Source organism: Heterodontus francisci, chromosome 13, assembly GCF_036365525.1.
Source record: "Heterodontus francisci isolate sHetFra1 chromosome 13, sHetFra1.hap1, whole genome shotgun sequence".
Lineage (NCBI taxonomy): Eukaryota > Metazoa > Chordata > Chondrichthyes > Heterodontiformes > Heterodontidae > Heterodontus > Heterodontus francisci.
In genome coordinates this window covers 32,260,920-32,270,955 of record NC_090383.1, presented here as the reverse complement: position 1 = coordinate 32,270,955, position 10,036 = coordinate 32,260,920, and positions in this window count along the sequence as shown.

The window sequence follows — 10,036 nt, the reverse complement described above, 5'->3', positions numbered from 1 at the left end:
GTTCAAGACGTTGGCTCTCCACCACCTTCTCTAGGGCGATTAGGAATGGGCAATAAATGCTGGCCTAGCCAGTGATTCTCGCATCCCATGAATGAATTAAAAAATGAGTGACTTCAGGTATGTGGAGAGACTGGAGAAGCTAGTGTAGCTTGTGAATGTTTTTTTATAGAATAAATAAGGAGAAACCTTTTCCAGCGGCAGAAGGGCCGGTAACCAGAGGACACAGATTTAAGGTGATAGGCAAAAGAACCAGAGGGCTCGTATTTTTATGCAACGAGTTGTTGCGATATGGAATGCAGTGCCTGAAAAGGCGATGGAAGCAGATTCAATTGTAACTTTCAAAAGGGAATTGGTTAAGTAGTTGAATGAAAAACAGGTTACAGGGTTATGGAGGCAGAGTCAGGGAGTGGGTCTAATTGGATGTCTCTTTCAAAGAGTTGGCACAGGCACGACGGGCAGTATGACTTCCTTCTTTGCATTATTCTATGATTCTACCCTCCTTTCTGTCTCGCTCTATATATTGTAGTACCTACCCTCCCTCCTGCCTTATCTCATATTCTGTCATATTTTCCTTTCTGTATCTCACTTATTGTCACATTGATATCCTCCTTGGCCTCATCCTCATCTGGAAAAGCTGTATTAATAGTTCCATGTTTTGCTGTACACCTCCTTCCTTGAACTATATGTATTTTTTGTGGCCTTAAATTCATTGTAGCTTCAGACAGGGTGACAGTACAGTCCTGTTTCTTAATTAGCTGTAATGCATATCCTCACTCTTTTTCAAAATGTGTGGTTATCATGTACATCCCACAAAGGGAGGGAAAAAACACAATAATGTAGGTTCTACAAGGTAGTTATCTGGGTGTTAAATCGTATCGCTAACCACGTCCCAGAAATTGCACGAGAATGGGCATAGCCATAACCCCCTCGGTCTAGAGCTCCTTTCTCAAGGAGCTATCAGTACTCTGTATCCATTTCCTGCCACCTGCTTCGGCCGATTCAATGCTGTGCTTCCTCTGACGTGTCTCAGTTTAAATCCAGTCTTAAGTTAGGTACATGAGTGAGTGCTGATAACCAAATCTGTTTCCTTCCCTCTTTACCTAACCCTTTATTCAAACTTTTCTCCCAGGTGTGAGCTGCAAAGCTTCCTCAACATTTACATTATGAGTAATATTGAAGTCCTCAGAGGTTATGTTCAGGATACTTTGAGTGAGAAGAGTGGTCACATTATATCCCTCATGGTCAACTGAGCAACAAACTAAAGGAGCTACACATGTAAAGCATTGAATTAGTTTCAATTCGTGTCCTAAATTAATGAAACAAATTGAATTGTTAATCCTGCACCACTTCCTCCACCCAACAAAGTGCCTAATGCTCATTTGAACTCTAAACATGGAGAAGCAGATTGAGAATCATATAAGTAAAGATGTTGGGAAATGCCTCTTAGACCTTTTCTGTGTTTGCTCACTGTCCCTCAAAGCCTCTGGTGCCCAGTGTTCAATCGTGGGTGTGGTTTAATGCCAGGAAAACACCTTCTATAATTAACAAGTGAAATTACATCAAGTTAAATCAATCCTATTACTTCCCAGACAAAAATAACAAATGGGCTGAATCTTGCTGGAGTGGGGCATCGCGTGGTATATTCTATGAGTTAGACTTTCTCCTGCACTCTTCAGCTCAAAATCTTTTTATGGTGTAACTTGTCAGAAGTGAAAGCGTGGTGAGGGCAACAGGGCATCTGGGACCTTGGTGAATAGTTGGACCATCAGTGTATCTCCTTAACCAAAGAGATTTAAGGATTGATAAAGAAACAGAGCAATAACTAGGAAGGAGGGTGAATTAGAGTCAAATCAGGTACAGAAAGAGAAGTAAAGAGGGAAAGGAAGATTGAATTAAGAAAGACAAAAACACAAAGTAAAAGTAAAAGTTTTTCTTAGTTTTACATTGTTTGAATGTCTAACAGCAATTTACTACATGCAGGAATGAGATTGAACAGTTTAACTTGTTCCCTTTCTGGGTTAGAGAAGTTCATTGGCAGCCAGAAACAATTATCATGTCATTAAGAGCTCTTAATTACAAGCCTTACCTTCTTGTGGTGAGTTTAATGGACCATTAATGTTTAAATTCAGCAGGTTCTTAAAAACATAATGAGGGTTTAAGGGCAAGATGCCGTTTGTGCAAAGCACCACAAATGGACCAACAAGTTCTGCAGATTTGCAACTCACATGTTTCTCCTCCCCCTGTATTTGATGACTGATTTGCACATTTATAATTGTTAATGTTCTTAATGTTATTTTTCCAGCATGATTCGGCCCTATTGTCATTCTGGGACTTGCATAACTTTAGGTGGGCAAGTCTCTCTTTTGGGCCTCCTTATCTCGAGAGACAATGGATACGCGCCTGGAGGTGGTCAGTGGTTTGTGAAGCAGCGCCTGGAGTGGCTATAAAGGCCAATTCTAGAGTGACAGGCTTTTCCACAGGTGCTGCAGAGAAATTTGTTTGTCGGGGCTGTTGCACAGTTGGCTCTCCCCTTGCGCCTCTGTCTTTTTTCCTGCCAACTACGAAGTCTCTTCGACTCGCCACATTTTAGCCCTGTCTTTATGGCTGCCTGCCAGCTCTGGCGAACGCTGGCAACTGACTCCCACGACTGTACTGTACAAGTACTGTAATAAAAACAGAAAATGCTGGAAACACACAGTCAGTCAGCGTGCATAATGAGAAAAGCCAGCTTGAAGGAAGAGCTTTGCACATGAAACAATAACTTGCCTTTTTTTCTACAGATGCTGGTGGATCTGCTGAATGTTTACAACATTTTTCTGATTCCTACTCTGGTTTCTTGTATTTTTTTTAAAACATCTTTTTATCTGACCAGCTGGCGTACTTGAGCTGTGCCTTGTGAAGACACTGTCATGGGCTGGTGAAACCAGCAGTAATTCAGTGCTGCCTGTATTCTGTACCCAAATAGCCCGTGTACCAATGTTTGTAAATAGGAATAATGGGGTGTCTTTTAATGGAAGCTGTGAAAGATCATTTCAGGACCCAGCCTGTACAGTAGTAGGAGGAGGAATAATAGCAGTTGGGATTGATGGGAAGGGAAAAGACTTGTATTTATAAAGTCCCTTTCCCAACCACACAATGACCAAGTGCTTTCCAGCCAATTAAGTATTTTTTGAACTGTAGTCACTGTAAAAAAAAAAAAATGCCAACCAATTTGCTCACAGCAAGGTCCCACAAATAGCATTGTGATAATGGTGAATGGAATCTGTACTGTAGTAAAGTGTTAGCTTAGATCATGTCCTCAAGACTTTAGATTGGGGCTTGAACTTACAACCTTTGGAATTCAGGGGTTAGAGTGCTACCACTGAGCTATACAAGCTGACACCTCTATAAGGGATAGAAGTGACCTGGATTGTCTGCTTGATGCTAACTACTACAAGATGGTGTTACATGAATTCTAAATTGTTTAAAATGCTGAGAAGAAAGTTCAGAAGAATAAACACCAGGATTTCTCCTCTCTGACATGTCTTCACCTGACTCAAAGTTTATGTTCTATTGAGTTGGAAGACAATATGCTGGTATTGCCTTAAGTGTATTGGAATGGGATGATCACTGGTATTGCAAGGCATCACCTCCTATCAAGGCATCTATTTTATTTATGCAGTTAGTCCTCAACTTGATGCCTAATGGAGCTTTCACTCAGTCAATACATAAGAGGACAATGGACACTGAGGGTCTCTGAAGAAATATTGGTGTTGGATTATCTATATGCTCAAAACTACAAAATGGGCATTCATTCCTTCCCATGTTACTAAATGCTATGTTGAAAGTTCCAATCCACCCTGTCACATGTTTTCTCTGCGTCTAAATATGAAACCAAATGTCTCCCAGTTGGTCAGAGGTGAACAAATCTAAAGGAGATTTAAAGTTTAGTGTACTTTCCCCTGCCCTAGTTCACATCTTCAGACGCAGGAAGTTGCTGATCAAATGCCACAACCGAGGGACTGTCCAATGCATCTGTCCATTGTTCTGGATGTTAACAAGGGATCATATGCGAAACGTTGGTTTCAACTGTGTGTGCATTGGCACTTCATTGACATATAAAAAGAAGACGAGTTTCATTCTATAGAGTTTTAAGGTAAATAGCAAGATAAGCAAAAAAAAAAAACAATTAGAACAGAAAGTGCCAGAAATACTCAACAGGTCTAGCAGCATCTGTGGAGAGAGAAACCATGTTAACGTTTCAGGTCTGCGACCCTTCAGATCGCAATGAGTTATGGTCTGGAATGCACTGCCTGAATGGGTGGTGGAAGTAAATTCAATAGTAACTTTCTAAAGGAAATTGAGTAATTACTTGAAAAAAACATTCTGGGATATGGGGAAGAGCAGGGGAGAGGAACTAATTGGCTAGCTGTTTCGAAGAGCCAGCACAGACGTGATGGTCTGAATGGCCTCTTCTGCATCATTCTATCCACTTTGGAATAAAACCCACAGTCACATGTTTAAGCGCACACCATATCATGCAGATCACAGTTAAAGTGGTTCTGAGCAGTTAAGCGAGCAGCCCATGTGCTGCTGTCCTGAAAATTTGTTGCTTTTTGTTAAATTTCCCACTTCTATGTGCGAGTGTGTATAATAGTGTCTTTCATTACCTCAGGTTATGCCAAAGAGCTTTACAGGCAGTGAACTACTATTTCAACATAGTCACTGCTGTAAGAATTGTGGCAGTCAATATGGACTTAGCAAGGTCCCATGAACTGCAATGTGATAAGAGACAGATTTTTTTTTCAGTGATGTTGGCTGAAGGATAAATATTGACCAGGACACGGGAGAACTCGACTTCCCTGCTCTTCAAAATAGTGCCATGGGATCTTTTACATTGCCCTGACAGGGCAGATGGAGCCTTGGTTTAATATCTCATCCAAACCACAATGCGTCTGACAGTGCAGCACTGGCTCAGTAGTGTATTGGGACTGTTAGCCTATATTTGTTGCTGAAGTTTCTTCAATGAGATCCAGAGCAGCTGAGACAAGTTCCAATGCTAGAATAACTCTTCAAACTTATTAATTATTAATTCTGAAAAGTCACATCTACCAATTTCCCTCCACTATCGATCACCTTCTGTTTCCACTGGCAGGTGGGTCAGTAACTTGAACTCACAGATTTAACATATTTGTCAAAGAATACTGGCATAATGAGAATTTTTTTATGCAAAGGGTTGTTGTGATCTGGAATGTACTATAATCATAGAATCATATAAAGTCACAGCACAGAAGGAGGCCATTCAGCCCATTGTGTCCGCACCAGCTGACATGTAGCCTTCCAGCCTAATTCCACTTTTCAGCTCTTGGTCCATAACTTTGTAGGTTACTGGAATTGCGTAACCAAGTACTTTTTAAATGTTGTGACGGTTTCTGCTTCTACCACCTGTTCAGACAGAGAGTTCTAGATACCCACCACCCTCTAGGTGAAAACATTTCCTCTCAAATCCCCTCTGAACCTCCTACCTGTTGTCCTAAATCTATGCCCCTGGTTATGGACCTTTAACCAAGGGGAATAAGGCCTTCATATCCACTCTATAAAGACCCCTCATAATTTTATACACTTCAGTTAAGTCTCTCCTCAGCTTCTCTGTTCCAAAGAAAACAGCCCTAGCCTATCCAATCTTTCCTCTTGGCTGAAATTAGCCAATCCAGGCAACATCGTTGTAAATCTCCTCTGTACCCTCTCTAGTACAATCCCTCAGAAGTGAACCACATCTCCTCTCATGCCCTCTCCAAGCTCACCTTGATCACAAGGCCCACCTGTTTCTACAAACTGCTGACTACCCAACTTCCCTTCCTGGCTCCGATATTGTTAGCTGATATTCTTAACGCTTCCCTCTCCTCAGATATTGAGCCCCCCTCCTTCAAATCTGCCTCAAGAAAAACTGACTTTGACCCCTCAGTCTTTGCCCCATCTCCAACACCCCTTTCCTCTCCAAGGTCCTTCAATATTTTTGACTCCTACCAAATCATTGCCCATAGTTCCTGCAACTCCATATTTGAACCTCTCCAATCAGGTTTTCACCCCTGCAATAACACTGAAAGGGTGCTTAATAAAGTCACAAGTGATATTCCAATTGACTGGGATCATGGTAAACTATCCCCCTTCAACCTGTATGTGATATTTGACATGATTGGCCACAATTTCAACTCTAATGCCTCTCTTCAGTTGTCCAACTGGATGGGACTGCCCTTGTTTGATTCCATTCCTAACTATCCAGTCATAGCCAGAGAAATGGCTTCTCTTCCCACTGTTACCTCTTAAGCCCTCTCCCCAAAGGGCCTATCCTTGGTCCCTCCTATCTTTTACCTATGCTCCGCCTCTTGGAGTCATCATCTGAAAATATGTCATGTCTCACATGGGCACAATCGATACCCAGCACTACCTCTCCACCATCTCTCTCAAGCTCTTCACTGCTTCAGATTTGTCACACTGTTTGTCTGACATTCAGTATTGGATGAGTAGAAATTTGCTCCAACTAAATATTGAGAAGATTGAAGCCAATGTCTTCGGTCTCCACCACATAACTCCCTTCCCTAGCTACCGACTACATTCCTCTAAGACTGCTCACAACCTTGGTGTCCTTTTTGACCCTGAGCTGAGATTATTACCCATTATCCACTCCATTACCAAGACCGCTTACTTCCACCTCTGTAACATCACCCATCTTCAAACTTGCCTCAACTCATTTGCTACCAAAAGCCTCTTTCATACCTTTGCTACTTTTTTACTTCACTATTTCCAATGCTCTGTTAGCTGACCTCCCACACTCTGCCCTCTGTAAACTTGAGCTCATCCAAAATGTTGTTGCCCATATCCTAACTTGCACCAAAGTCCGGTTCACCCCTCACCACCTCTGTGCTCACTCACCTGCATTGTCTCTCAGTTTGGCCACACCTCGATTTTAATAATCTCATCCTTATTTTCAAATCTCTCCATGGCCTTGCCCTTGTCTTATCGTCTTGTGCCTCCACTCTGATTCCTAGTCTGTGTGCTTGTTCGGTTCCCCCCTGTTGTTCCAATTCTCTTTCTCTTTTCAGCGTTAGAAGTCATTCGAAGATGGAGCTACCTCATTCCACCAATGAATGTTTATTGACTTTCAAATAGCTGTTTAAGTTTGAACGGCAAAAAGTACAACAGACTGTGAATGATTGGATTATGAAGAGTTTTCTCTTCATACTTTCAGTGAATTGTTTGTGACTGCACACTCCATCTCTTTCTGTGCATGTGTTTCATATGTGTATCAGCAATCCCTATCTCCTGTCATCAGTATATTAGTTATAGTAACTTAAGATGATACTATGCATGGAATAGAAATATTGATCTGATTAAAATTATATGCCAAAGGAAGCCTGCGAATTATGGTTTGTTGAGTCTGATTTTGGTTGCCAACTCCAGTTGGGCGTATTTCTGGAAGTTTCATGCCATGATCTCCTACCTCCCTCTGCACCTCCCAGTCTAAAAGTTACCCCCACATCTCCAAAATGTTAATAACTCGTACATTAAAAGTGTTCTTTTAAATGTACTAAAGAATTTTGTTCACAGCAATAACTAGTGCTCCTTGTCACCCAATAAGCAGACTTTGGGCCTCGATCCTCTGCTCCAAGCTTCTCCACCTCCTCTGATCGTAACCTTTATGACCTCTTCCCCCTCACTCAAATCTTGCTTACCTTTTTGGGACCGTTCTTGTGGATCGACAGTGGCAGCCGGAACCACCCCCAATCCCATTCCCTAACATACTTTAACTGTTGTCTGCTCAACCACATTCTCCTCGGCTTTGGGTGAGACTCTGAGGAAAAAAAGGAATAAAGATTTACATTTATATCGCACCTTTCACAATCTTAGGATTTACCCAGGTACTTTACAGCCAGTGAAGAACTTTTGAAGTATAGTCACTGTTGTAATGTAGAAAACAATTTGCACAAAGCAATCTCCCACAAACAGCAATGAGATAGTGACCAAATAATCTGTTTTTGGCTGTTGGTTTAGGGATTAAACATTGGCCTCAATACCAAGGATTACTTTGTTGCCCTTTACCAAAATAGTGCCGTGGGATCTTTTCCGGTAAGAGAGCAGACAGGGTCTCAGTTTAATGTTGCATCTGAAAGATGATGCCTATGACAGTCTAGCACTCCTTCAGAATTGGGTTTTGTGCTCAAGTCTCTGGATTGGGACCTGAACCCACAATCTTCTGACTCAGGGAGAGGCGGTGGCGTAATGGCATTGTCACTGGACTAGTAACCTAGAGACCCAGGGTATTGATTTGGGGACATGGGTTCAAATCCCACCACAGCAGAAGGTGGAATTTGAATTCAATTAATAAATCTGGAGTTAAAAAAAGCTAGTCTAATGATGGCTATGAAACCATTGTCGATTGTTGTAAAAACCCATCTGATTCACTAATGTCCTTTAGGGAAGGAAATCTGCTGTCCTTACCTGGTATGGCCAACATGTGACTCCAGGCTCACAGCAATGTGGTTGACTCTTACATGCCCTCTGAAATGGCCTAGCAAGCTACTCAGTTGTATCTAACCGCTACGAAGTCAATAAAAAGGAATGAAACCAGATGGACCACCCGGCATCGACTTAGGCACCGGAAACGACAATGGCAAACACAGCCCTGTCACCCCTGCAAAGTCCTCCTTACTAACATCTGGGGCTTGTGCCAAAGTTGGGAGAGCTGTCCCACAGACTAGTCGAGCAACAGCCTGACCTAGTCATACTCACGGAATCATACCTGACTGTGTCCCAGACATTGCTATTACCATCCCTGGGTCTGTCCTGCCGGCAGAGGTGGTGGCACAGTGGTATACAGTAGGGAGGGAGTTGCCCTGGGAATCCTCAACATTGACGCTGGACCCCATGAAGTCTCATGGCATCAGATCAAACATGGACAAGGAAACCTCCTGCTGATTACCACTTACCGCCTTCCCTCAGCTGATGAGTCAGTACTCCTCCATGTTGAACAGCACTTGGAGGAAGCACTGAGGGTGGCAAGGCACAGAATGTACTCTGGGTGGGGGACTTCAATGTCCATCACCAAGAGTGGCTCGGTAGCACCACTATTGACTGAGCTGGCCGAGTCCGAAAGGACATATCTGCTAGACTGGGTATGCGGCAGGTGGTGAGGGAACCAACAAGAGGGGAAAACATACTTGACCTCGTCCTCACCAATCTGCCTGCCACGGATGCATCGGTCCATGACAGTATTGGTAGGAGTGACCAACGCACAGTCGTTGTGGAGACGAAGTCCCGTCTTCACATTGAGGATACCCTCCATCGTGATGTGTGGCACCAACACTGTGCTAAAAGGGATAGATTTCGAACAGATCTAGCAATGCAAAACTGGGCATCCATGAGGTCAAGGGCAGGCGGCTCACCACTGCCAACTGCTCCAGCAGCAGCAAGAGTAACACCAACAACAGCACCAGCTGCCTTCCCAGCCACAAGCCCCTTCACAGGACAGAGGGGAAGGCTACTGAGATCCAGTGGAAGGAGGTGAGATCCACTACAGGCAAAGGACATAAGAAATAGCAGGAGTAAGCCATTCGGCCCCTCAAACCTACCCCGCCATTCAATAAGATCATGACTGATCTGCCCCAGATCTCAACTCCCCTCTTGTGCCAGCTCGTCATAGCCTTCAACTCCCCAGTATTTCAAAAATCTATACCTCCTCTTTAAATACTTTCAGTGATCTAGCCTCCACAACTCTCTGGGGTAGAGAATTCCAGACATTCACTACCCTCTGAGAGAAGAAATTCCTTCACATCTCAGTTTTAAATGAGTGTCCCCTTATTCTGTAACTATGTCCCCTAATTCGAGATTCCCCCACTAGTGGAAACATCTTCTCAACATCTATCCTGTCAAGCCCCCTCAGAATCTAGTACGTTTCAATAAGGTCACCCCTCACTCTTCTAAACTCCAATGAATAATGACCTAACCTGTTTAGCTGTTCTTGTTAAGCCAACCCCTTCATCCCAGGAATCAGCCTCAT